Source organism: Lathyrus oleraceus, chromosome 5, assembly GCF_024323335.1.
Source record: "Lathyrus oleraceus cultivar Zhongwan6 chromosome 5, CAAS_Psat_ZW6_1.0, whole genome shotgun sequence".
Taxonomy (NCBI): domain Eukaryota; kingdom Viridiplantae; phylum Streptophyta; class Magnoliopsida; order Fabales; family Fabaceae; genus Lathyrus; species Lathyrus oleraceus.
In genome coordinates, this window is record NC_066583.1 from 597,390,737 (window position 1) to 597,418,258 (window position 27,522).

The window sequence follows — 27,522 nt, forward strand, 5'->3', positions numbered from 1 at the left end:
GACTCACCCAAGGAAGTTGGAACCTTGACATTATAGTTTTATGTTATAGTGAATGCTCTAAGATCAATTTTGGTCTCGGACGACAAAGAGGCATAGAAGTCGATTTTTTTCGTCAGCAAGGTACTAAAAGGAGCAGAACCACATTATCAAAAGATAGAGCGTTTAGCCCTAGTGGTAGTGATTACATACAGAAAGTTAATACCATATTTTCAATGGAATTCAGTCATTGTTAAAACCAATTTTTTGGTCAAGCAAGTACTGAAGCAGTTGGATCTGGTGGGGAGAATGGTGGTATGGTCGACTGAGTTGTCTGAGTATGACATATTGGTTGTGCCCAGAACAAATATCAAATCCCAAGTCTTTTAGTAGATTTCTTGGTCAAATTCAGCATAAACTTCAAATATGAATCTCTATGTCTTTGGTTTTTATCACTTAATGAATCCTCCAATCTGAAAGGGAGTGGAGCAGGAGTCATGTTGGAGGGGATGTGGGAGGTGCTTCTAGAAGAATCTTTATGCTTCATCTTACAAGCCAACAAAAATCAAGCAAAATATGAAGCTCTCATAGCCAGAATAAAGCTTTCTCGTGAAGTGGGAGAATCCACCTCAGAGCCATAAGTCACTAACCAAGTATAATTAGATTATCAAACCGAGGAACCATTCACTACTACAAAATATACCATTTATAACACTATATTACTACGACCCTTTTGTCAACCATAGTAATATACCATTTTTAACATGCCTGATTTTTTTATTTTTTATTTATTAAAAGACTTTTGATCATGATTCTTAATAACAATTGTGGTAGTAAATTAATGGTTACAAGCTTTGAATCCCAACATTAACATTTTTCCATTTTTTCAATTAAAAAAACCAGTGTCCCCTAACATTCATTGTTATATAAAAACTGAAAAACATTTAACTATGGTTAATAAAAATAACCGTAGTTAAATATTTCATATTTAACAACAGTTCATATTTGGTACCGTTGTGAAATGATTTCATACAAAATTAAAACATAACATGTTACACTTGAGTGCCCTAGTGAACCAGACGACAGGGATAGCGAAATCTTCATCATCTTTATTCATTACTTGGAACGTCAATTGTTCACCATCTTCATTTATTTCTTGGAACGAAAATAATTTATTGGTCTCTTCCTCCTCTTCGAAGTATGACGCATTACCTTTCTATGTTCATCGTTCATTTCTTTGTCTCTCTATATCACTATGTGATATGGGTTTCCATTATTTTTATTTTGTTGCAAATGTATTTTGGTTTTATTTAGATTTTGTGATGTTTTTGTTGTTATAAGGCTACTTGATGTTATTATGTGTCCTGATCTCGCATTGTGATGTTTTTGGTGTTATAAGATTATGTTTTGTGTGGCATATAACCATAGTATGTTTAGTATGCATATAACCATAATATATTGTGTGTGTAGCATTAGTATGCCATTCACATTAGTCTTTTGATACATTAATCTTTTGATATAAATTTCAGAATTTGTTATGGATCGTAGTTGGATGAAAGATGATAGACTGGGTTTTTGTGTATGGGAAAGGAGTTCTTGAATTCCTTGAACTCAACGAACATATTCAATACATGAAGATAGTGTTGGAGAATTGCCATCCAAGGCGCAGCGGAATTTAAAAATTTCTCCATTTAGTGATCCTTATGAATGGGCATGATCAGTGATAGAATCGTTACCTCTTGTGGCGACTCAAACCTTTGGTGCAGATATCTGATAATGATCAAAACCTTTGATACAGATCCACGGGGCGATCACGGACGTTGAACGATGACAACGTCTCTACTCAATCCACACGAACGAATTCCTTCAATCGCAGTGCTAGCTGTTATGAATGAAGGCTTTGAGTGAGAGAGAGATACGAAATTCCAACTCTTCAGTTGTGTTTTCTGTCTCAGTGAGTTACAATGTTTCTACCCAAGGGGTTCTATTTATAGAACCACTTGTGTGGGCTTCAAGCCAAAAAGCCCACTTAAGTGCATTTTGGCCCATATCTCATAATATGCCAAAATCACTTAAGTATTCGGTACCTTACCATATTTCGTATTCTACTTAAGTACACCGTACCTTACGATGTTCCTTAATTATTCTATCTCTCATCAATCCGTCCTTTGTGTGTGACCCTATAGGTTTTCGCGGCGTTGGCAATTATATTAAATCACGCATTTAACATAATAAATAGTGAGCGGTATCTAGCAACACATCACTGCTACCCAAGTCACGAAAATGTCATGTGATCTGACAAAACCTCCTGTGATAATAATTATGTGTATAATTACCCCTTTGCCCTTATGTCTATATTGAACACAAGGTATAGACCGTGTCATCCTTGTCCAGTTCAATATTGGGCCCATAGACATTTATCCTGTTACGCAGGATGGGCAAATTCCATCTAGGACACTCATGTCCCTCAGCATGCTTTGTGGAGTACCCATCAACTGTCTTTATGGTTATCCAGTTACGAACAACGTTGGATCAGCAATAAAGCACTCGACTCTACATCTAGGATCCATAGTGGTTTCAGGTCGAAGAGTGGTATACACTATTATCACCATGAGAATAACTTATGACACTTTGCATAACTTTCTATATAGTATTCTCATAGCGGGTCAATCCGGTATAAATATTACTCCTAATATTCATACCTATGTTTAAGACTTGATAACTCTTTATCCATGATCCATGAGATGTGATCATCAGTCTACAAACATAATAGTCTTAATGCTTTAATGTTATCCCACTTCACACTAAAGCTCGACTACGGATACTTTAAGAATAGCATCCTTATGTTTAATGTGTTCTCATGATTAAGTCACACTTAATACATTATACGGACTATCTATTCCAGGGACTTTATTAATCAACCATAATAAAGAAAATGCCTTTAAATAATTCGATACAAGTACCAAAAGTATTGGCCTCTAGGGCTTACACCAACAGATAGTAATACAAATAACACAGGTCATCGAAATTTTGCTCCTAGAAATTGAACTCGCTAATTCCTTTGGAAGGGACCCCTCCAGTTTTATCTACTTTCGCTCCAAACAAACCATTGGCCTCCAGGTCAATAGAATGAGGTCACCTCCTTCTTATCTTAGCCCATAAATTTTTTTCAAACCTTCCCATTATTTTTCAATGGACCCTTAGAATGAGGTCACTTTCTTCTTATCTTAGCCCAACATATCTTTATATCCGGTATTCACATATTCTTTCTCCACCCACATGTAATAACGCTCCTCTTGAAGGGTTTTCATTTCTTTCTCGAGCCCTGAAATCCTCTTGTTGGTAGAGCTAAGGAGTGTTTATTCGTAACTTGAGCCTCTTTGGTTATGGAAAGTGTGAGCCTTAATTCATTCGCCTGTTGGTCGAATGAGTTAGCGACATCAAACAATGCTCTCTCCAGAACGCAACTCCTCATAAAATAAGTGCCCATGTGCTAAATACGTTTTTGCGCACCCATTGTCTTGGCTTTATCAACATATTCAATAGCATGAATATGTCTTACAAATAACACAGGTCGTCGAAGATCCAGTCCTAGAACTTGAATTAGTTGCTTCCTTAGGAAGGGACCCCTCCAGTTTTATCTCTTTTCCCTCCAAACAAACGAACGGCCTCCAGATCAATATGGAACGGATGCCCATTTCCCATAATGGATTTTCTAACATTTCCATTGTTCTTCTTAATAGGAGGATAGTTAGACTTCCTAGGGGCGGTTTGATTAGTGAAAGGAGTCGACTTCACCATGACGCCTTCCACGTTCTTTCTCTTCTTTATAACCCAGTTCTGAACCTCTCCAGGATCATTGTGAGATATATGTTATATTTCTCAACGATGAGCTTTGGCTTGATCCTTCAAGGCTTTGTTCCCAGCCATTGTGATTTCGGTCATCTTATCTAAACAAGCAAAAAGATAAGAAATAAATTAATAATAATACACAACTAAAGTTAGGAGAAATGGACAAATAAAATTCAACATACCAAGTAATTTGACTAGCTTGTCCAAGTTGCCTTTATATTTGAACAAATCTCGCACCCACATTGTCATACCCCAAAATTTACCCTCCTCCATTTTCTTACCTTTTACTTAGTTTCATTTGCATACATGGAATCATATCATGCATCATCGTAACTTTAGCATGGCCTTTGCGTTAGGTCATTGGCTCACAAGCATGGCTACATTCTTCGTTTGATCTTAACATTAGGTTTTTTTCACTTTGATTTACTTATAAACTAACCAAAGCATAAATAAGAGATGGTACTTGTTTGTTTCCTTGTTCATGTAGATGATCATGCCTCAATTCAAGGCAAGACAAAAGGTCACTTTGTTCAAGAAAGATACAAGTGTGGTTCATTGATTCGAGGGTGATTCATGTGTTTATTTTCATACCATTTCATCTAATCTCCAATCCATCCTCAAGATCATTCAAGCCTTAATAAAGTTTGCTTCAAAGGATGCTTATTCCATCATCATTTTGGCTTGGGATGCAAGAGAATTTCAATTTTGCAATAGTTGGCACAAGTTTGGTTGAGCTAATTTGCAAGTGTGGCTTACTTTAGGCCCAAACCCCATAACTTCTTCAATTTTCAACAAGTTTTCAAGCTTCTTTGAGCCAAAATTTTCTAATGAGTTCCTCTACAACTTTACTTCAAGGATCAAGCATCAAATCAATCCTTAAGGACCTCAATTTTGAAAGGGATTTGTTGCCAAATTGGGCTAAAACCTTGTCATGACTCATACTTTACACATATGTCATTTCCAACTCAAGCACCCAATTGGAAAACTTCTTTGTGAATTTTTTCAAATTCATAATAAAGATCATTTGGCCTAATGATAACGCGAAAACGTATTGTATTTTTGGATCCATATGCATTGCTTTTTACTTGATTAACACTTATTATTACGCAGTATTTTATGTTTATTGTAGGTATTTACCGAATAAAAGGTTTACAGCAAGAAAAAGGAAAGAAAAGGAGAAGAAAATGGAGAAAAATAGAGGTAATGGGCCACCACACCAAATGGGCTTGTGGCGCCCATCACCTAGACCTGTGGCGCCCGCCACATGAACCAAAGGAGGTGGTGGCGCCCGCCACCAAGCATGAAGAGATGTGGCACTCATCTCTACAATTATGGCGCTCACCACGGAGTAAAGGACTAGGGTTATGGCAACAACCACTACCTAGTCTTCCCTACTTTTTCTCCATGATTCTAGCCACGAATCCACTCACCTTCGGCTACAAATTAGGGATGTGGAAAATATATAAAGAGGGCAGTTTCTACACGCTAGCTCTCTCTCTTCTTCCAGTTTTCAATCTACGAATTATTTTTAGTCAGAATTATTTTCTTTTAGTTTCCTATGCAGTTTTTCCTACTTTGTAACAATGATAGTTTCTCCACATCAGGGACTATTGCAATCTATTATTTACGCATTTTAATTCAATTGTAACGGTTACTCATTGCCAAAGTCTGCCGACATTATTTTAATTGAAGAATCAAGATTCAGTTCTTGTTCTCAATTTGTAATCCAGGTTTTATTTTGATTGATATTTTATTTATTTATGCCTTATTGCATGTTTGATTTTCCAAATACCATGTTTGTTACCGGATCCATGTCCGGATAAACCCTTAGGTATCAGTATGTAAAGACCGTCCAAACGACGGGATTCGTAAATAATTGGTGTCAGTATTTATAAAACTTATTTTTCCGATTTTTAGTTTCTTATTTTAATCAAACTGTTTTTCATACGAGAGTACAAAACAAACTAAGGTTACAGTCAACAAGAACGAGAGTTTGAGATTTTAACCAGATAGCTGAAACTAGGCATTAATCCTAAACACAACGAGAGCGCTTTAGGATTAATTAGACTTTATTCACATTCAAAAATTACTTTTAAATTCAAAATGAGACTGTGAGAGCCAAGCATTCTGATTTAGGAGTATGGTCGGAGTCAATAAAAATGAGAGTGTGAGACTAAGTCCTTTCTATAAATAATTTCTACTGAAGAATATTTTGACCAATAAGATTACACCAACTATCTATCGAATCCCCGAAGTTTGATGTGTTACATACCGATATCCCCTATATCTCTTATCTTTTTCAATATTTTATTTACGTTATAATTATTTCTCTTTATCCCTCCAATCTTAGAACGATCGGTATCCTTAGATTTACATAGTAACATTAGATAACGATACGTTCGATTATTAGTCCTTGTGGGTTCGATAATCTTTAAAACTACACGATAGGACTGTGCACTTGCAGTCATGATTCCCACAAACTTACTAAGTCGCGATCACCTAAGTTTTCTCATAGTTCATAAGGGAATCAAAAGTTATGATGTCATGAACTTGGAGTCTCGAGATGCCCAAAATATGCCAAGACTGTTTGACCAAATGCCTGACCTAAAAGGCATGGAATGACCTCAACTTTCAACACTTTACATTTTCACCTCAGGACTCCTTTTGATATGGTTCTTTTTGCATTAGATTCATTGCAATGAGATAAACAAAATGCACAAAGAAAATCACAAAACGCACGAGAGAATTGCATTTGGCCTAACTTCAAACATGGTGCCATGAACTCTGTTTTGCACGAAGCCCCAATTTTGCAAGTCATTTTTCATTTTGGGACCAGTTGCACATGTGAAACTTACTCATGACACCAAAATGCATGCAAACAAGCTGAATATGACTAGGTTTCATCATCAATTCATGCTTTGCTCACCTGTTTTGACACGAGCACCATTTGAGAAATTTTCAACCCTAACTCACACGATTTGAGATCTGTTTGGCATGTGTCAGCTTCCAATTTTATTTCATATAAATAAGGGAGTGATTTACCTTAATTTGCAAGATTGATCATCCAGAAAAACTGTGCCTCACTTGAACCCAATATCACTCCAAAATCATTTTGTGGTTTCTTGAATTCAATCTCTTTCAACCTCAAATCTTTGCCCAGGAAGCTTCATCGGCATCATCTGAAGCTAACTGCATCATCACTTTGCCTAGAAACCTCTTGCATCGTGCTCCATATTTCTACCATTGTTGACCTTCAAAGCTTCAATTGGAAAGGTAACTACGAGTTAAATCCTTGAGATAACAAGTTACCACACTCTTCACATTATTCCACTAATCAAAACCCCTCAATTACCATTCACTTATCTTTCGTATTAGTCATTTGATTTTACTTTGAACACTTAGGACTCTTCATATTCTCGAGAAAAATTATCTCTGCTCATAGTCAATCAATGGTTCTGATATAGGGCGACATGAACGATGATGTGTGGAGAAGATAACTCCAAGCTTGGATGTTGCTAAAAACACGAGTTCATGGATTTGGCAAATCGAGGTAAAGGTTGAAGACAAAGTTAAATTGTGTGCACTTTGGTTCCAAGATTCAAACTCAACCAATTAGATGCTTCCACACGTTTTTTTTATTTCTACACCGTTGGCCCCCTAATTCTATTTTCTTTTTATTTCACTTCTTTTCCATTTAATTTATCACTCATTTTTAATTCAGTTTGATCCAATTTTTTTTACACAAAGTCTCTAAAAATATTTTGCATAACATACATTTTCTCACATTTGTTTAATCACTTTTTTTGGTTATTTTTATTTCATTTTATTTTTAATTTCCTTTTACAATTTATTTGTTAATCATTTTGAAGCATTTTTGAATCCAACTTTTGAGATCTTTTCATTTGTAATATTCTTAACTTTTCATAGTTTTTTCATCCATTTAGTTTACATTTTGATATTGGTTTTGCATTTTCTCTTTATTTTCCATTTTAAAACATTTTAATTCCCATTTTAAAACCTTTGGATCAGATCTGTGATGGAAGAGATCGATGTCGAAGTGAAGAAACCTTTGGTACTGCAGATCGACAACAAGTTAGCCATAAATCTTGCGAAGAATCTAGTTTTACATGGAAGAAGTAAGCACATAGAAGCTAGATTTCACTTCTTAAGAGAGAAGCTAGATCGAGGTGAACTTTAAGTAAGGCATTGCTCAAATGAAGCACAATTTACCGACATTTTCACCAAAAGATTGAAGATCGACATGTTCCTAACATTGAGAATTAAACTAGGAATAGTTCAGATCGGCAGTGATTAGTGTGTTTCGATAACTTGGACTATAGGGGGTATGTTAAGATATTAGATATAATCCAAGTTGAGTTGTCTGGACCAAGCCCAAAGCTAATTAGGGTTTATGGTTTGTTACTTAGTTTGTTATTTTACTTAGTAGTCAAGTCACTTAGGTGTATATAAATAGACACTTTGTAATTCAGTTTTATAATTCAATTCAATAATACAATCATTATTTTCTTATTATCCCTTTCTCTCCTCACTAAAAGTGCATTAAACACTAACACCCAGAATCATGTTGCAAGAGATCCTTTTACAAATAGGCTCGTATTCTTTTCATAGGACAATATGGACAAGTAAACTTCTCATCTGAGGTCTTCACATTCTGATATCCATTTTTTAGTTCTTCATAACATTTATCTTTGTACTCACTGACTTCAGAATCACTGATATGAGTATCCTCCACAAAACTGTGTGACATTATAGCACTTGAAATGGAACAGAAATTTCATTAATAATTTCTCAATTACTTTGAAACATTAGAAAGAAAAACACAAACCTTAAAATTGAATCACGCACATACATTATACGTTATTCATGCGGTAATCAACTGAGAAATCACTCCTAAAAAAAGAATAATCTTTACATTAAGTTGCACGTCAAACCTAAAAATCAATTAAATTCACTTTGATATAAAATCCAGTCAACAGGAAAAAATTTCAGAAAGAAAAATAGAAAGGAGAACATGATTATGAGTACATTGGGCTTGAGAAAAGCGAAATGCAAAAATTGTTTTGACGAATTTATAGAAAAATGCAGAGAGTTTTTCACTGGAGGTGGTGGCGCCCGCCACATGAACCAAAGGAGGTGGTGGCGCCCTCCACCAAGCATGAAGAGATGTGGCACTCAGCCTTACAATTGCGGCGCTCGCCACAGAGTAAAGGACTAGGGTTGTGGCAACCTCTACAACCAAGTCTTCCCTAATTTTTCTCCATGATTCTAGCCACGAATCCACTCACCTTCGACAACAAATTAGGGATGTGGAAAATATATAAGGAGGGCAGTTTCTACACACCAACTCTCTCTCTCTTCTTCCAATTTTCAATCTACGAATTATTTTTAGTCAGAATTATTTTCTTTTAGTTTCCTAGGCAGTTTTTCCTACTTTGTAACAGTGATAGTTTCTCCACATCGGGGACTATTGCAATCTATTATTTAAGTATTAGAATTCAATTGTAACGGTTACTCATTGCCAAAGTCTGCCGACATTATTTTAATTGAAGAATCAAGATTCAGTTCCAGTTCTCAATTTGTAATCCAGGTTTTATTTTGATTGCTATTTTATTTATTTATGCCTTATTGCATGTTTGATTTTCCAAATACCATGTTTGTTACTGGATCCAGGTCCGGCTAAACCCTTAGGTATCAGTATGTAAAGACCGTCGAAACGACGGGATTCGTAAATAATTGGTGTCAGTCTTTATAAAACTTATTTTTCCGGTTTTTAGTTTCTTATTTTAATCAAACTGTTTTTCGTATGAGAGTATAAAACAAACTAAGGTTACGGTCAACAAGAACGAGACTTTGAGATTTTAACCAGATAGCTGAAACTTGGCATTAATCCTAAACATAGCGAGAGCGCTTTACGATTAATTAGACTTTATTCATATTCAAAAATTACTTTTAAATTCAAAATGAGACCACGAGAGCCAAGCATTCTTGTTTAGGAGTATGGTCGGAGTCAATAAAAACGAGAGTGTGAGATTAAGTCCTTTATATAAATAATTTCTACTGAAGAATATTTTGACCAATAATATTACACCAACTATCTATCGAATCCCCAAAGTTTGATGCGTTACATACTGATATCCCTTATATCTCTTATCTTTATCAATATTTTATTTACGTTATAATTATTTCTCTTCATCCCTCCAATCTTAGAACGATCAGTAGCCTTAGATTTACATAGTAACATTATATAATGATACGTTTGATTATTAGTCCTTGTGGGTTCGATAATCTTTAAAGCTACGCGATAGGACTGTGCACTTGCAGTCACGATTCCCATAGACTTACTAAGTCGCGATCAAGTTTTTGGCGCCATTGTCGGGGACTAATTTAGTCGATATCGTAACTCCAGTGTTGCCCAGTATAGACTAAGGCAAATAATTCTTTTTTCCCTTTCTACATTTGTCGAGTGTATGCCAAGTACTCGCTCTCAAGGCGAGAAATTAAAGCTACAGTTCGACGAACCTGAGCGTTATCTTAGATTAGAACGCCGAATACGAGACTTGATACGGGAACATCGTATCAAGCTAAATCTTCCTGACCTTAACATTCCTAATTCTGAATCAGTTATTCAACCAGAGATGGCCAAAGGAGTGCAAAACCGTCCTCTTAAGTACTATGCAATCCCTTCGCAGGATGAACCACATAACAACATTGTTGCCCCTGCCATCGAGGCCAATAATTTTGAGCTGAAACCTTCATTACTATCAGCCGTACAGCAAAACCAATTCTCAGGTAGTCCCACGGAGGACCCGAACCTACATTTGTCAGTGTTTTTGCAGTATGCAGACACAGTGAAAGCGAATGGTGTCAGCTTAAAAGCTATCAGACTACGTCTTTTCGCATTTTCATAAAGAGATAGAGCTAGAGCTTGGCTCTAGTCTCTACCATCCAACTCTATCACTACGTGGAACGAGTTGAAGAAAGTTTTCTTAGTCCGATATTTCCCACCTAGTAAGACGACTATGCTAAGAGCCCAAATAAATGGGTTTAAACAAAATGATAATTGATCCGCTGTCGCACACGGGTCAAAAGCGAGTTTAAAAGTGTAGTAAAACGGAAGCGACACTCGAATATCATATCACTGGGACTCTTGAATGTTATAACCAAGCGAATAGAAAAAAGGGGTTTTTAAGGTTCAAAACTTAAATTGAAGATGATTAAAGGTAAAAGCAAAATTGATAAATAAGCTAATATATTGTATCGATTTTCGACTTATCATCGATTCTTATAATTTCAATTCCCTAGCGGATTCAATCCCATTCAATTACAATACCCACTAACAAGCGCAAATTGGTATTATATGATGTATGTTCCTAATTTCCGAATTAAGCAAATGGATTTAAGCAGATGTGAATTAAGCAAATGCGACTTAATCAAACATGATAACGAAAAAGCTACGCTAACGTGATTATAGTTAAGGATCATACAAACAATCAAATTTAATCAACTCTATCCTATAAGAAACAATCGAATTAAGCAAACGAGTTTATAAGAAGAATTGAAAAGAAATTGAAATTAAACTAAAATTAATAAAAACCTCAAAGTGGAATTCGAATACAACAGATCAGCTCTTTAGAAATTAGCTCTCCATGAAATCTTCTAAGAAATATTGTATCATCAAAATTCAGAATTAGGATTTCTATAGTAGTGAAAGGCCTAACATAATAAAAGGCAAATTCGGGCCCTTATAGGATCCGGCCCGAAAATCACAAAAACTGGCCCAAACTAACTATTTTAATTAAGTCTAAAACTTCAATGAATTATTCGACCCTTCTTCATTCTGAGTCTGCTTTTGACTTCAACATGAAACTTGTAGTTATTTCTCTTAGCTTTCCAGCGCATATTAGAACGTGTCAATCCGACTCCTATAGCCAAGTTATGATCTGCATAGTGATAAGATATCAAATAACTATTTATGCTGAAAATAAAGTACGAAAATAAAATAAAGGCAAAAATAAACTTAAATATTAAAACACACTAAAATATTAAAAATAATATAACAAACTATAGATTAACCTAAGTACAATAGTAGAAGAAAGTGCATCAAAATGCACTGATCAAATTCCCCCACACTTGAACTTTTGCACTCCGAGCAAAATTATAAATTCAAAACTCAAAACAGAAAAATGAGAACAAACAAAACATAGAATTCCATAGGTTATCAAGATACAAGGTGCAAGCAAAATTCTAAGTCTATGCTTTAAGAATATGGTATTAGTAAGCAACTTTTTGTGACATTCAAAGCAGATAGGAAAACAAGTTACCAAAGAGTACATCAACCGTAGTAAGATCCTCACAGGATATAATTCACTCAACTCTCAAGTGTTTAGATTAAATGTTTACACTCAAAGTACAACATGAAAGTTAGTACTACCATAAACTTGAAAAGACTCTAACATCCATAATTGAAATACATGCACACAAAAATCAAAAGGACTTTTATTTGGTTGTAATGTGGCCAAGGTAAGGGTGAGATAAATCTTAAGGGGTACTAGGCTAAAATTCAAAGAGACAAAAGAGACTTGAAAGAAATTGCAGGAGTTGAATTTACAAAATATTTCATTCACTTCAACAATTCTATATTAACTGTTTTCATTCATATTTTTTTTCTCCTTTCTCTTTTTTCTTCTTCTTTTTTTTTCTTTTTCATAAGGAGTATGTATTGACATGTTGTAGGTGTTTAATTGGCTGCATTATATGGTAAAACACTAGCTGGATTCTAATGTCATGACATGGTGTGTATGTGTGACTGCATTGTAGGTTAGAATATCTAACTGTACTTAGATGTCTTGACTGATGTCATGACACACTTGAGTAGTTACTGCAGGATTAGCTAATACAGGAGTTATTGAATGTCAAACGGGATATTGTGACATTCAGATACTGAGGAATAGAACAGTTGGTGTTCTGTTAGAGCTCAGTATTCATTTGCAGTCTGGTTATCAAGGAAGAACTAGACCTGGCATAAGGCCTACTATATGAATGTCAAACTGGATGTTATGACATTCATCATGGACAGTATATACTGAATAATAGACAGAGTGGTGTTCTGTTACACTTCAGTATGTTTCTTAGTCTGTTCTTCAAGAGGATAACAGAACTGACTTAAGGCCAAATGTGTAAATGTCAAATTGGATACTTTGACATTTATTAATGTAAGCTGTTACTGTAGTATGGTCATTTTGGTCATGTACAGGTCAGCAAAATTGTACAGTCTGTTTTCTGGAAAAACAGACTCAGCATATGATCCTTGATGTCAAGCTGAATGTCGAGACATTCATTCCTGACAGCATATGCTATATTGTAGGTTGTTCAGTTTTCTGTTTCAGCTTTTTCTCAGGCTATTCTTCAGGGATTCAACAGCTTAGAGAAAATCCAGGAAATCAACAACCATGCTACATTTAATGAACCTAACAAATAGCCTATTTGTTAGTAACCTAGATGTTGAATTTATGGGAGCTCGCGTGACCTTAAATTCAGGAGAATACAAGTGCAAAAGCCCAGGTACTGCAATATAAAAGGAAGTCGTTCCTTCATTCAGTTTTGGGGATTTTGAGGCGTGAAGATTAAGTGTGTCCATCATACTTCACTGCTGTATTTTTGTGAGTCTTGTGTTAGACATATCTTGTAAGCCAAGCCATTATCACGTTGATGATTGCTTTGGTATAGGGTGTTCATTGAGTTGTAAGTGTTGTGTCGCTCAAAGCTTTTAAGCGTGAGTGCTGTGTATCTTGATTAAAGCTGTTAAGCACAATCAAGAGTTGTTTGAAGTGTGACTTCAAAGTTGTCTTTAATATTGATTAAAGGTAGTAATCACTGAGGTGATTGAGGGGGAGTGAGTAGGAACTCTGATCTTAGAATAAGATTGAAATTGCATTGGGTAGGGATTAAGTGATAAGTTGTAAACGGGTGAGTTTAGCTTTGAATTAATACTACTGATAGTGGATTTCCTCCCTGGCTTGGTAGCCCCCAGATGTAGGTCATGTTGGACTGAACTGGGTAAACAATTACTTGTGTTATTTACTGCACTTACTGTTAAGTTCTGCATAAATCTTGTCTGTGCAGAATTGGATGTCATAACAACCCATGTGACATCTAAAGTCTGATAACTAGAATTTCACATGTATACATCCTTCTATTTTTTTTCTTTCATTTTTTTTTCTATTTTCTTTTTCTATTTTTATTTTATTTTTCTACCAACTTCTGAAATATTACAAACATAATCATTCAACCCCACACAACTCCAAATAAGACTCTTTCAATCCTTTGAATAGGACGATAACATTGTTTTTCACTTCTCGGTTTGTAATGAGTTTTAAACAAAAAAAGATAATAGGCTCAATGGGTTTTCAAACAAGGGATGATATTATTTCAGGGTTGACTTTTTGGCTAACTGGCTAAAAAAACAAAAATCAAAACTGCATTTATCATATCAGTATGCACAAGTAAACAACAACATCAACAAGAGTCAATTCAAGTTCTAGAGACTAACAAACACGAGTGAATCACACAAGAAAGAAAGAGATGGATTTTTGTATGTTATCCATATAAGGCTCAAAGCTCACAAGGTTAATTGATCTACCACAAATGATGTACAATTCAGAGTTTAGTCCTACCTATCATACTAAAAATGCACATCAAATTTTTCACATCACACCACAAGACTTTAGTCAAGAGAACTAAGAAAAATATTCATAATTGTAACTCAAAAACCAAAGGAAAAAGCATGCAATTTTTTTTAAGAAAGCAAACAAAAACCAAAATAGAGAAAAACTGGAAAAAAAAAATAAAGAAAACAAAACAAATAAATGGTTCCCTCCCCCACACCTAAAATATACATTGTCCTCAATGAAAGACCATAAATATAAAATAAGAGTGGGAGAAAGGAAAGAACACACCCGAGGAGTTAAGGCAGGTAAGTGATTGCATAAGCAGCCTTTCCTAAAGAGAGCTCTTCTACAGTATCTCCTTCCAAAGTTGGGTTCTCATGGAATAGCTTTGAGTAGTGTCCATTGACCTTAAAATTTTGATTAGTGCATTTGTCTTGTATTCCAGGATCAAAGAATAATCTTCGATAAGTAAAAGTGTTGAATGAGAACGTGAAAGTGATCTCCTTTTTCACAATATCAAGAATCAAAGAATTACAGGGCTATCTCACTACTTTTATTACATCTTTAAGTGAGATCCTATGCATATATATTGATGGGCTAATATCACGAGTGTCAGCCAAGGTCCATTCAAATCCCTTCTTATGTTTCTTCTTAAGTTGAAGCTTTGATGAATAATATGAATCCTCATGAAGTGGTTTAGGCTCTACAGAATATGGTTGTTCAATGGATGATATATTTGGGGCAGCTGGGATGTCAAAAGCGTCAACTACATAAACAACTTTGTTTACACTATCACCCTGCAAGGCAGCGTCAATCTCAGCACAAACAACACAAAGGTTAGTGTTAGTATAATAATCACATGAGTAAATATCATCAAAACTAGATAAAGTTGGAAAATCAGCTGAAAACAAATCAAAACAAGCTTCATCAACAACTTCAGAAAGCAACTCTATTTGAAAAACATAATGCTCTTCCTCGTCAATCTTCTTATTTTTCAGTACTCCTTGTGGGAAAGGGATTGGTGATACATACTTTTTTTCAACCTCAACAATAATAGAAGGTTCAAGTTTATTTTCAGGTGTTACACTAACAAATTTTTTATTTTTTTCTGGGGCTGGTTCTGTAACTTTTTCGGATCTAAAGGAAATTGGACTCACATTAGAGCCTTTTGGATTAACTACTATTTGGGCAGGTAGTTGGGTCGATCCTTGAGCTTGTTACATGGCATTCATTGAAGTGACAAGTTGTCCAATTTGTGTTTGCAAAGTCTGAATACTAGAATCTGTTTACTACTGAAATTGGAGACTGTTTACAACCATTTGCTTAACAAGTTCCTCTAGTAAAGATTCAGAAGGTGAAGATGTGGTTACTTATGTAGGGTTATATGGTGGTGGTGGTGGAAGGGGTAACATCAATTGTTTCACTAAAGAGGTAAGTTTATCAATTATGCCTTTTAGAGCCTTGTTGGAAGAAGAAACCTGAATCTCATTCACACCTTTTGCTTGAACCACAAAATTATCCATTGTTGTGAACTGTTGGGAGTTAAGTGACATGTTCCCAATCAAGGATTTGGCAGCAACATGATATTCAATATACAAAGCATTATAATCAATATTAGGGGCAACAAGTTCTCTCAGAATTCTTTGGTCATCCATGTTAAACTCAATAGAAAAGAAAAAAAAACAAACAATGAAAAAACACAACTAATTCAGCAATGCAGCAACAAATAGGAAAATACCGACAATGTCCCTATTAAGTAAAAACAATTGAAATACGAAAAAAAACGATTAAAAAAATACAAAAAAATACAAAAACACAAAAATTAATCTAATAACGTCATTTAAGAATTTTGAGAATTTTTGCGGAATTTTATAAAACTATAAAAACAGAAAATAAATCATAAAAATAGAAAAATAGGGAATTTCGATTTTTTTAGGGCGGCATCCACTATTTAGTTCCTAAATAGTGGCTTTTGATCCTTGATTTTTCCCTAGTTAATCAACCAAAAATCGAATTAATCTGAGACGATTTTCTTAAAAACATATTTTTTTTCTTAAACCGCAAAAAGACCAAAACACAATAAAGTTAGGGCAAAAAAATACTAAAATAGAACACCTATGACTATAATAATGGTTAGACTATAATAATGGTTAAAATTTACAAGAGTCCCCAGCAACGACACCAATTTGATCCGCTGTCGCACACGGGTCAAAAACGAGTTTAAAAGTGTAGTAAAACGGAAGCGACACTCGAATATCGTATCATAAGGACTCTTGAATGTTATAACCAAGAGAATAGAAAGAAGGGGTTTTTAAGGCTCAAAACTTAAATTGAAGATGATTAAAGGTAAAAGCAAAATTGATAAATAAGCTAACATATTGTATCGATTTCCGACTTATCATCCATTCTTATAATTTCAATTCCCTAGCGGATTCAATCCCATTCGATTACAATACCCACTGACAAGCGCAAATTGGTATTATATAATGTATGTTCCTAATTTCCGAATTAAGCAAATGGATTTAAGCAGACGCGAATTAAGCAAACGCGACTTAACCAAACACGATAACGAAAAAGCTACGCTAACGTGATTATAGTTAAGGATCATACAAACAATCAAATTTAATCAACTCTATCCTATAAGAAACAATTGAATTAAGAAAACGAAAGTAATCGAATTAAGCAAACGAGTTTATAAGAAGAATTGAAAAGAAATTGAAATTAAACTGAAATTGATAAAAACCTCAAAGTGGAATTCGAATACAACAGATCAGCTCTTTGGAAATTAGCTCTCCATGAAATCTTCTAAGCAATATTGTATCATCAAAATTCAGAATTTGGATTTCTATAGTAGTGAAATACCTAATATAATAAAAGGCAAATTCGGGCCCTTATAGGATCCGGCCCGAAAATTACAAAAACTGGCCCAAACTAACTATTTTAATTAAGTCTGAAACTTCAACGAACTATTCGACCCTTCTTCATTCTGAATCTGCTTTTGACTTCAACATGAAACTTGTAGTTATTTCTCTTAGCTTTCCAACGCATATTAGAACGTGTCAATCCGACTCCTATAACCTAAGTTATGATCTGCATAGTGATAAGGTATCAAATAACTATTTATGCTTAAAATAAAGTACAAAAACAAAATAAAGGCAAAAATAAACTTAAATATTAAAACACACTAAAATATTAAAAATAATATAATAAACTATAGATTTGCCTAAGTACAATAGTAGAAGAAAGTGCATCAAAATGCGCTGATCAATAATGAATCATTTTTTGAAGCTTAGGAGAGATACAAAGACATGATGAGGCTTTGTCCACATCACAGTCTAGAAGAATGGTTGATCATCCATACCTTTTACAACGGTCTCTTGTACAACATGAGATTGACAATAGACGCCACCGCAGGTGGCGCACTGATGAATAAACCCTATAATGAGGCTTATCAACTCATCGAAAGTATGACCCAGAATCATTACCAATGGGGAAGCGAAAGAACCTCTGTAGAGAAACCTCAAATGAAAGGCGACATGTACGAATTAAGCAGTCTTGACCATGTTAACGCCAAGGTGGATTCTCTTACTCAAAAGATAGACAACTTGACCATAATACCAGCATCCACCGTGGCTTCCGTAGCACCAAACTGCGAGATATGCGGAGTTCAAGGGCAACCTGCCTAAAATGTCATCTCTTGATTGGAACCTCCACAGACCTAGTGAACTATGCTCAAGGAAACCCTTACTCAAACACCTATAACCCAGGTTGGAAGAATCAACCTAACTTTTCGTACAAAAACAATAATGCATTGTATGCACCTAACCAAGCACCTGTTGTACCACCAGGATATCATAAAGCTGCCACAAATACTCAAAATGCTCCTACGAAGTCAAACCTAGAAATAATGATGGAAAACTTCATAGCTACCCAAGCCCAAACAAATAAGGATTTCCTAAATCAAAACATACACACTAGTGAGAAAATCAAGCAGTTAGCAAACAAGGTAGACACATTAGTCACCCACAACAAAATTTTGGAAACAAAAATCTCGTAAGTGGCTCAACAACAAACACCTACTGCTGCTCTTGCAGGCACATTTCCTGGACAGCCGCCACCAAACCCGAAAGGTCATGCAAATGCTATTATACTACGAAGTGGGACAGAATTAGACGGACCAATCGACCCTAGAACTCAAAACCCATCCATGCATCAAGACCCTGGTATGGTAACTGAGAAGGAAGATGAACAAAAGGAAGATAAAAACGAATAGGCTGTAGAGAAAGAAGAACCTTATGTGCCTCCACCACCGTATAAACCCCCTATCCCTTATCCTCAAGGACTTGTTAAATCTAAAAGTGTAGGGAAATTTAAAAAATTGGTAGAGCTTCTAAAACAATTGAATATCACAATACCCTTTACAGAAGCCATCACTCAAATGCCCTCATATGCTAAGTTTCTCAAAGAAATCTTATCTAACAAGAAGAAGATAGAGGATAACGAAACTGTTACACTTACTGCTGAGTGTAGCGCCATAATACAAAACAATATGCCTCCTAAGCTGAAAGACCCAGGTAGTTGTTGGTGTAAGCCCTATAGGTCAATACTTTTGGTACTTGTATCGAATTATTATTAATAATAAAAGGCTTTTTCTTTATTATGTTTGTTTAATAAAGTCCCTAGAATAGCTAGTCCGTTTAATGTATCAAGTATGACTTAATCATGAGATCACATTAAACATAAGGACACTATTCTTAAAGTATCCGTAGTCAAGCTTTATTATGAAGTGGGATAACATTAAAGCATGAAGACTATTATGTTTATAGACTGATGATCGCATCTCATGGATCATGGATAAAGAGTTATCAAGTCTTAAACATAGGTATGAATATTAAGAGTAATATTTATACTGGATTGACCCGCTATGAAAATACTACATAGAATGTTATGCAAAGTGTCATAAGTTATTCTCATGGTGATAATGGTGTATACCACCCTTCGACCTGAAACCACTATGGACCCTAGATGTAGACTCAAGTGCCTTATTGCTGATCAAACATTGTCCGTAATTGGATGACCATAAAGACAATTGATGGATACTCCACGAAGCATGCTAAGGGACATGAGTGACCTAGATGGAATTTTCCCATCCTGCGTAACAGGATAAATGTCTATGGGCCCAATATTGAATTGGACAAGGATGACACGGTCAATGCCTTGTGTTCAATATAGATATAAGGGCAAAAGGGTAATTATACACATAATTATTATCACAGAAGGATTTGTCAGATCACATGACATTTTCGTGTCTTGGGTAGCAGTGATGTGTTGCTAGATACCGCTCAATGTTTATTATGTTAAATACGTGATTTAATATAATTGCCAATGCCGCGAAAACCTATAGGGTCACACACAAAGGACGGATTGATGAGAGATAGAGTAATTAAGGAATACCGTAATGTACGGTGCCCTTAAGTGAATTATAGAACATCGTAAGGTACGGTGTACTTAAGTAGAATACGAAATATGGTAAGGTACAACGCGCTTAAGTGATTTTGGCATATTATAAGGTATGGGTCATATACACTTGAGTGGGATTTTTAGCTTGCAGCCCACACAAGTGGTTCTATAAATAGAACCCTTGTGTAGAAGCATTGACACACTTGCAATTTCGTTTCTCTCTCTCTCTCTCTCTCTCTCACTCAAAGCCTTCATTCGTAGCAGCTAGCACTGAGATTGAAGGAATCCGTTCGTGTGGACTGAGTAGAGGCGTTGTCATCGTTCAACGTTCATGATCGCCACAAGAGATAACGATTCTATCACTCATCATGCCCATTTGTAAGGATTATTAAAGGAGAAATTTTAAATTCCGCTGCGTTTTGGATCGCCATTCTCCTTCAGTGGTATCAGAGCCACTTACGAAACCCTGCATCTGATAGCTGTTTATTTTCTGTATTTTCTGTATTAATACGATTAAAAGACAGAATGAATCAAAGAATAAACGAGTAATTAAATTGAGATCGATCAAGTTATATATATGATATAAGTAATCCTGATGCAAAATACGGTATATATGATATATTATTTATGTTTCATTCATTCAAACACTTAATGGTTGTTTTCCTTTGAGCGATCAATGGTCGTTTGCTTCTTGATCCGACATTAGTACGGTGAAGCAATAGCGTGTTGATCAATCATACTGAATCAACAATCAAGATGTGTTTGACGGTCTGAAATTGGTGCATTAGGGTTAATGACGGCACAAGGGTTGTGTTGTCAAAGAGTTATGCATTAGGGTTAATGACGGCACAAGGGTTGTGTTGTCAAAGAGTTATGCATTAGGGTTAATGACGGCATAAGGGTTGTGTTGTCAAAAAGGTTATGCGATTAGGTTTGTGACTACGCAAGAGTTGTGCTTTAAAGTATCAAGTGTTGATGCGAAAAACGACGTCGATTTTAAAAATTGTTCATTAAAATTTTCGGGCAGGGGCGCTTGTAGCACCTCAAATTTGCACCTATCATTGTACATACATTCTCATATTAGGTCATAGCATTAACATGGTCCACTGCATAGCATTGCATTGTCCCTTTTGCCTCAAGTGCAAGCCATTCAGAAGAATTAGGTCAAACTGATCAGGAGATCAGTCAATCAAGCAAGCAAGCACAATTTTCATTGAGCCAAGGCCCTAGGGTTGGTCCAACATGTTCACATGACTTGGGGATCCATTTGAAGTGTTTAGGTCAAAGATTGGATGTTCAGAGGTCATCATTCAATGCACAGTCAGTCAGAAACCCTAAAAAGTCAACCTTGGTCAACTGGGCCTGATTTTATGGTTTTGATAGTGGGATTTGGTTTGAGAGGGCTCATTCATGTTCAAATAGGCCTTATATATCATGTCAAACATCATCATTGGAGAATTTGAAGCCAAATCAGAAATTTCCAAAAATAGAAATTGGACCTGTAATTTTAACTGCCAAAAATGGAAACTTTTTGATCCCAAACTTACATCATGATACAAGCTTCAAATGAACTTTTTCCCAACATGAAAGTTGAAGATCTTGTTCTCCCATTTCCAAAAAGTCCAAGAACTCTCAATTCCCATGTATGGTTGGCAAGTTATGATCGATTCATTTTCAAAAATTCTTGAACTTCAAAAGGCCATATCTCTCAAACCATTTGGCCAAATTGGGTGGGGTTTTTTCCAACAAGTCAAATTTGATCCCCTCTTTCCAAATATGTAACCCTCATGCACCAAAACATCATGGATCAAAATGGCATTTTTTGACTTACTTGAATTAATTTTAAGTGAAGTGAAAATTTGACTTTTTGAATTAACCAATTCCAATCCATTTGGCCATTCAAATAAGGTCTGAAATGATATTTGAGACTTGTTGCAAGCCCAAATTCGTGCAGCACACACACCCCATGCCAACTTGGTGGAATTTTAGCAATTGATAAAATTGATTCATTTAAGCTAATGGTGATTAACACTTACTGATGCAACCTTAAACAGCCAATATATAGCTCATTTTCTGTCAACCAAAAACCCTAGCTGCCTCCATACCAACAGAATTCTCTCACTCTCTAAAATCTCCATTCTTGGCATTTTGAATTTTTCTGCAAAAACCTCAAGAGAACTCGAGCTATCTTTTGTTGCTTCATCATCTAACCACTATCTTGAGCTCGTTTCCACCTCCGTTTCACAACTGGAAGGCCATTTCGTGGACTGTTTTTGCTAAGCTCCTTTAATGGCAAAATTTGATTGAAGCCAAACCAAGCTGTTTCAAGCCAAACCTTCTTCATCATTCATCATTTGAAGGACTTTGGAGCAACTATTTCAGCAAGGCACCACCAAATTCCAACTGTTTCACTAATTTCTTCAAATCTGGTATGTATTTCGAATTTCTCATCTCTTGAAATGATGTTGTGCCTTGTGTAAAGCCTTTCTTGCTGATCACATTAAGCTTCGAATCACATGAAATGGTTGATTATTTCTGAAGATATGCTGTTTTTAAGTTTGATGTTGAAATGATTTCTTGCTCGATTCATGCTGTGTGAGTTGATTTTGTTAAAATGAATGATGGATTCATGTTGCTTGTTGTTTGCTGATCATTTCTGTATACCCAATTGTGATTTCTAGGAAAATTTTTGTTGAAATCGATTTGGGGAAGATGAGCGTAGTTGGCTGTTCTTGAGAAAACCCTAGTTCATGTTTGTTGCCCAGAACCCACGTGCATGGCATGGCCCTGTAGCCAACAGCCAATGAAATTATTTCCTGGCCATGTACCAAACGACCGCGTTTGGATAAGTGGATCCATCTATTTACAAAAATGCCATCCGTGGCATGTGACACATTGAATTATGTTGTTTTCTCATTTTTAATTTCATTTTTGATCTCCAACTTTGAAAAATCATAAGTTCATCATTTTAAGTCCAATTTGAATGGGATTTTTTGCATTCTTTTCATCATGATCTCTACTTAATTGTCATATTTTTTCCAGATTTTTGTGATGAATGGATTTTATTTGGCATATTGGTTTGTAACAGGTATCCACATTTTGCACATTCCACCAAATCATTTGTGAAATAGTCATGCTTTATCCTATGGACTTGAAATTTTTTGTGCACAAACTAGACATATTCATGGTGATTTTGATGTAGAGATCATGAATTTATCTTATCTGGTTTGTGAGTTATGAATTTTTGAAGTAGGGTGTGACAATTTGTGTCACACCATTGATGTGCAACTTGTTGATTTTCATAGCCATGCTTCTTGACCTCAAAATGGATTGATTTTTTGCATGATTGAGCTTGAGTATGTCTAGTTTACATATGATTTTTTGTGGATTTGTTTATGGCATTTTCCAATTGATTGAGATTTTTGTCCCCTGTTTGGTCTTATGTTGACTTTTTGTGACACATGTGCCCATTTGTTTTGTGAAATGCTCATACTTTATTAGATGGACATGAAATTTGGTATGTGATTACTAGACATCTTAATCTTTGCCATGGTTTTAGTCCCATTCATTTATCATATGCCATCCCTGATTTATGATTTTTTCAAGTTGATGCATGTTTGGTTGACTTCTTTGAGCATGTTCAAAATTGCCTTGCCTTTCTGATTTTCATTGACTGCCTTCCACTTGTCCAAATGAGATGAAATTTGACATGCTTACCATGCTATGTGTTATAATTGATCATGATTTATTTGGTGATTTTTGGAAATGTTTGAGATTGATTTTGATTCAAGTCTTGCTGTTGACTTCTATGAGCTTCTAAATGCCATGCTTTGACATAAATTGTTCATGAAATGATGATGATGTTTGATATGAATGTGAAACCAATTGGTATTGTTTCTTGATTGTTTGAACATGATTTTGGATACTTGACCTTTGCTGTTTTGATCTTTTCATCCCATTTTGACCCTAGGCTTGTCCTAGTGGTCCTGTTACTCACCTTTGAGCTCATGTTTTCAGGTTGACCAACAAATGACCAATGAGACCAATTCTTTTTGATTGAGCTTGCTTGAATATCATTGATTAACTTGTTTGTTTTGTAGGTGGCTTGGCTCACATGCCTTGAGCCTTGTGCCTTGCACATTCACTTGCTTATGATTAACTGTTGATGTCTGTTTCCTTTTGCTTTGTTTTGAAGTTGCATACTAATGTCTGCTTGACTATTTCAGGTGCTTTTAGTTGCTTAGTTCCTTGTGAACTTTTGCTTTGCTTTGCTTGATAAGCAATTTGCATTGAGGTATACCTTTCTATCTTCATGTAGTCTGGAAGACCTGGCCTGTTACTTGGCCAGGCAACTGTCTGAAGTCCTCCTTAAGAGGCAATGTTTGTGACTGTTTACATTTGTCCCTGTACATATTCAAAGACCTCCTAAGTGAAGAGGCAATTGGCAGAACCCAAGGGATAAGCAATCTATCCCCTGCTATTCTGTGTCTCATCTGCTTTGCTCACACCACTGTGTTGATGCATTGCAGATACAAACCCAAGATCTTGTACAATTGTACAGTTGAGTCAGTATCAAATGTGTAGAAGGGTTCCCACCTTCTGAACCCACACATTCTTGTCTTAAGCTCTCCCAGGCCAGGGATAAGAGCTGTGAAGTCTTATCTTCACTCACCTTTCATCTGCTTCACCTTAGCCCCTCAATGGCAAGGTTAAGAGCTAACACTACCCAGTTCCAGTGGTTTGTTTGTTGAGGTTGATGTGACCCCTCGACTAAAACCTAGCCTTGATGTTTGAGCCCCTTGTTGGTGTGTTTATTTCATGTTGTATGTGTTTGTGTGGTGTGATTGTATCCCCTAGGTCTGCTAGACTCCGCGTAGTCTCGTTTGCATGTCAAGTAAGGTAGCACGGTTCCTTCGTATAGGACTTCCTTTCTTGCTTGAGCTTTCCTAAAACACAAACAAACATTATCCCCTCTTAAGGATACGTTAACTCCTTCTACTACAGGTGAGTAAGTCTCCAAAGGTCGAGCATCAGGTAGATTGCGCAGTGACGTTGTCCACTTAAAAAAAACACAAACCAACGGGAATAGTTTAGCCGAACTACGGCAACTCTGATTCTCATGTCCAGATGAGATACGTAGGCACGAGATGCGATGTCTTGTCGAGTTTGACTAACAACTAACACTAATTCTTTTCTCTCGCCCTCGTTGCGATTGAGACCTCCCCTTTCTCTTGCCCTAGTTGCAATCGAGACCCTTGCTTCCTGTGCAAGTTAGGTTAGGTGTGGCTTGCTTCCTGTGCAAGTCATGTTTAGGATAGGCTTGCTTCCCGTGCAAGTTAGCTAGAAACCTTAACTTAGGGACGACTTTGCATGACAACATCTAGGCTCGAGTCGTAGTCTCCCTAGTGTTGTGTCTCCCTCTGTTATCTGGTTAGGCTAGTCCTTTTTCCCTCCGTAGGGGAACTACGTCGCCCTGATCCTCATACCAGATGAGGTACGTAGGCAGGAGATGAGCAGATCTCTCCGGGCGCCTTTTTTCTTTTTTTTGTGTGTGTTTGGCAACTATTAGGCTTGAGCTCTAGTCTCCCTATTAGTTTGTCCTTTCAACCTTTGTGTTCCTTCTGACGTCTCAGCGTCTCTTTTTGTTTGCGTGGCAACTATTAGGCTCGAGCTCTAGTCTCCCTTTTAGTTTGTTTGCTAGTCCTTTTTCCCTGCGTAGGGGAACTACGTCACCCTGATCCTCATACCAGATGAGGTACGTAGGCAGGAGATGAGCTGATCTCTCCGGGCGCCCTTTTTGTTTTGTTTGGGTGAGTTTGTTTCTCCTTTTCTGGTTGGAGTCCGACGTAAGTCCAGCGATTGGCAGTTGGTTTCCTGTGTGTGTTTGTTTGGTTCGGATGCTGATATAAGTCCAGTGATTGGCATTCGGGCTCCACGTTTGCCTTTTCCCGTGTTTGTTTGTGTGCGTGTCAGCCGAGCTACGAATGCTCTGATTCTCCTTCGTCCAAGGAGATACGTATGCATAGGATGCGATATCCTAGCGAGCATGTGTCGTTTCCCCAGTCCGAACTACTTCGACTCTGATGTCTATGCCTGATAGACTAAGTAGGCCCAGGATGCGGTATCCTGCCGAGTCAGTCTTGTCTGTTTTCTTGTGTCTCCTTCAGCCAGTGTGTGTGTGTGAGTAGTGTTTTAGCAACCATTTTCCTTCCTATTGTGCGTGGATCACGTCGAGTACGACGGATGCGTAGGGGTGCTAATACCTTCCCTTCGCATAACCGACTCCCGATCCCATTCTCTTTGGTCGCGAGACCATGTTCTTTCCAGGTTTACTCTGAGCGTTTCCTTTCCCTCTTTTGGGATAAATAACGCACGGTGGCGGCTCTGTTGTTCTTGTTTTCCCGCCGGTTTTTCGCGTAATGCGACAGCGCTGCGCCCTTGACCCCCTTCCGCTGACCGGGCAACGGACCCCCGGCTAACTCTGCGTAGTGTGATCGGTCGCCGAAATTTAATTTGGTTTTAATTAATTAAAAGAATTAAAATTATTAATAATAATGTGTTTATTATTATTGTCTTGTGGTGATCGGTTATGGCCTTAGTTTTCCTTTATTTTGTTTTGGGTTTTAAAATACGACCTGCGTGTCGTGCCTCTCTTTTAACCTCTTAATAAAACTTCTTTTCTCATCTCACTCCCTCGTATGTAAAACGAGTTTATTTTATGTAATGTAATGTTATGAAGAAAGAGAAGAATTCAATATCAAAGGAGGACAACCTTGAAGATCTTGCTTGGAGAAGCTTAGATCGTTATTAGGGTAGCTTAGGTTCTCTCATTGGCTTGGGAGAACAATTGCGCTAGGGGCCATAACTGTTTCATTATGTATGTATGTTGATGCATGTGAATGTATGTTGATGCATGTGAGAGACGATTTATATGATAAATAAGCCGGTGAGATCAGAATAATTGCAAGTTCCCTCAAATTAAATATTAAGTTTATGCTTTCCAAGTTTTAACACTCATCAAGACTAGTATCGGATAATATAGGTTTCGCCTACGCGAGGTGCATGTTCTATATTAGTAAGGTGCGATGGGATAATTGTAATATCCAATTGTTAAAAAAATTGGTCAAACTTAACTAAACAAATTATAATAAGATTATATATGTTTAGAAGCAAGAGTTGGAAATGATCCATGTGATGGATTGGAATAAGGAGTTATTCACCCAACTAAAATATTCGAGAGTTGTATTAGATACAATTGGAAGGAGTTCCTACCTAAATAACCTAGTTTTGTGAAATCCGCCTACGCGGACTTAAAACAAAGTGAAATATGGATCTCGACCCACTAGAAAATCTTCCAACGGGATTTTCCGAATCAAATGGTGAGGGTCATTTGTTTTGAGTAAAATAGTGGGAGCATATTTAATTAAAGGCCTAATTAAATATGTTATTGATACTTATATTTTAATTATTTTCATATAGATTACCATGACAACAGACACCTCTAACAACATTTTGCGATCAATCCTTGACAAGGAAAAATTGTCTG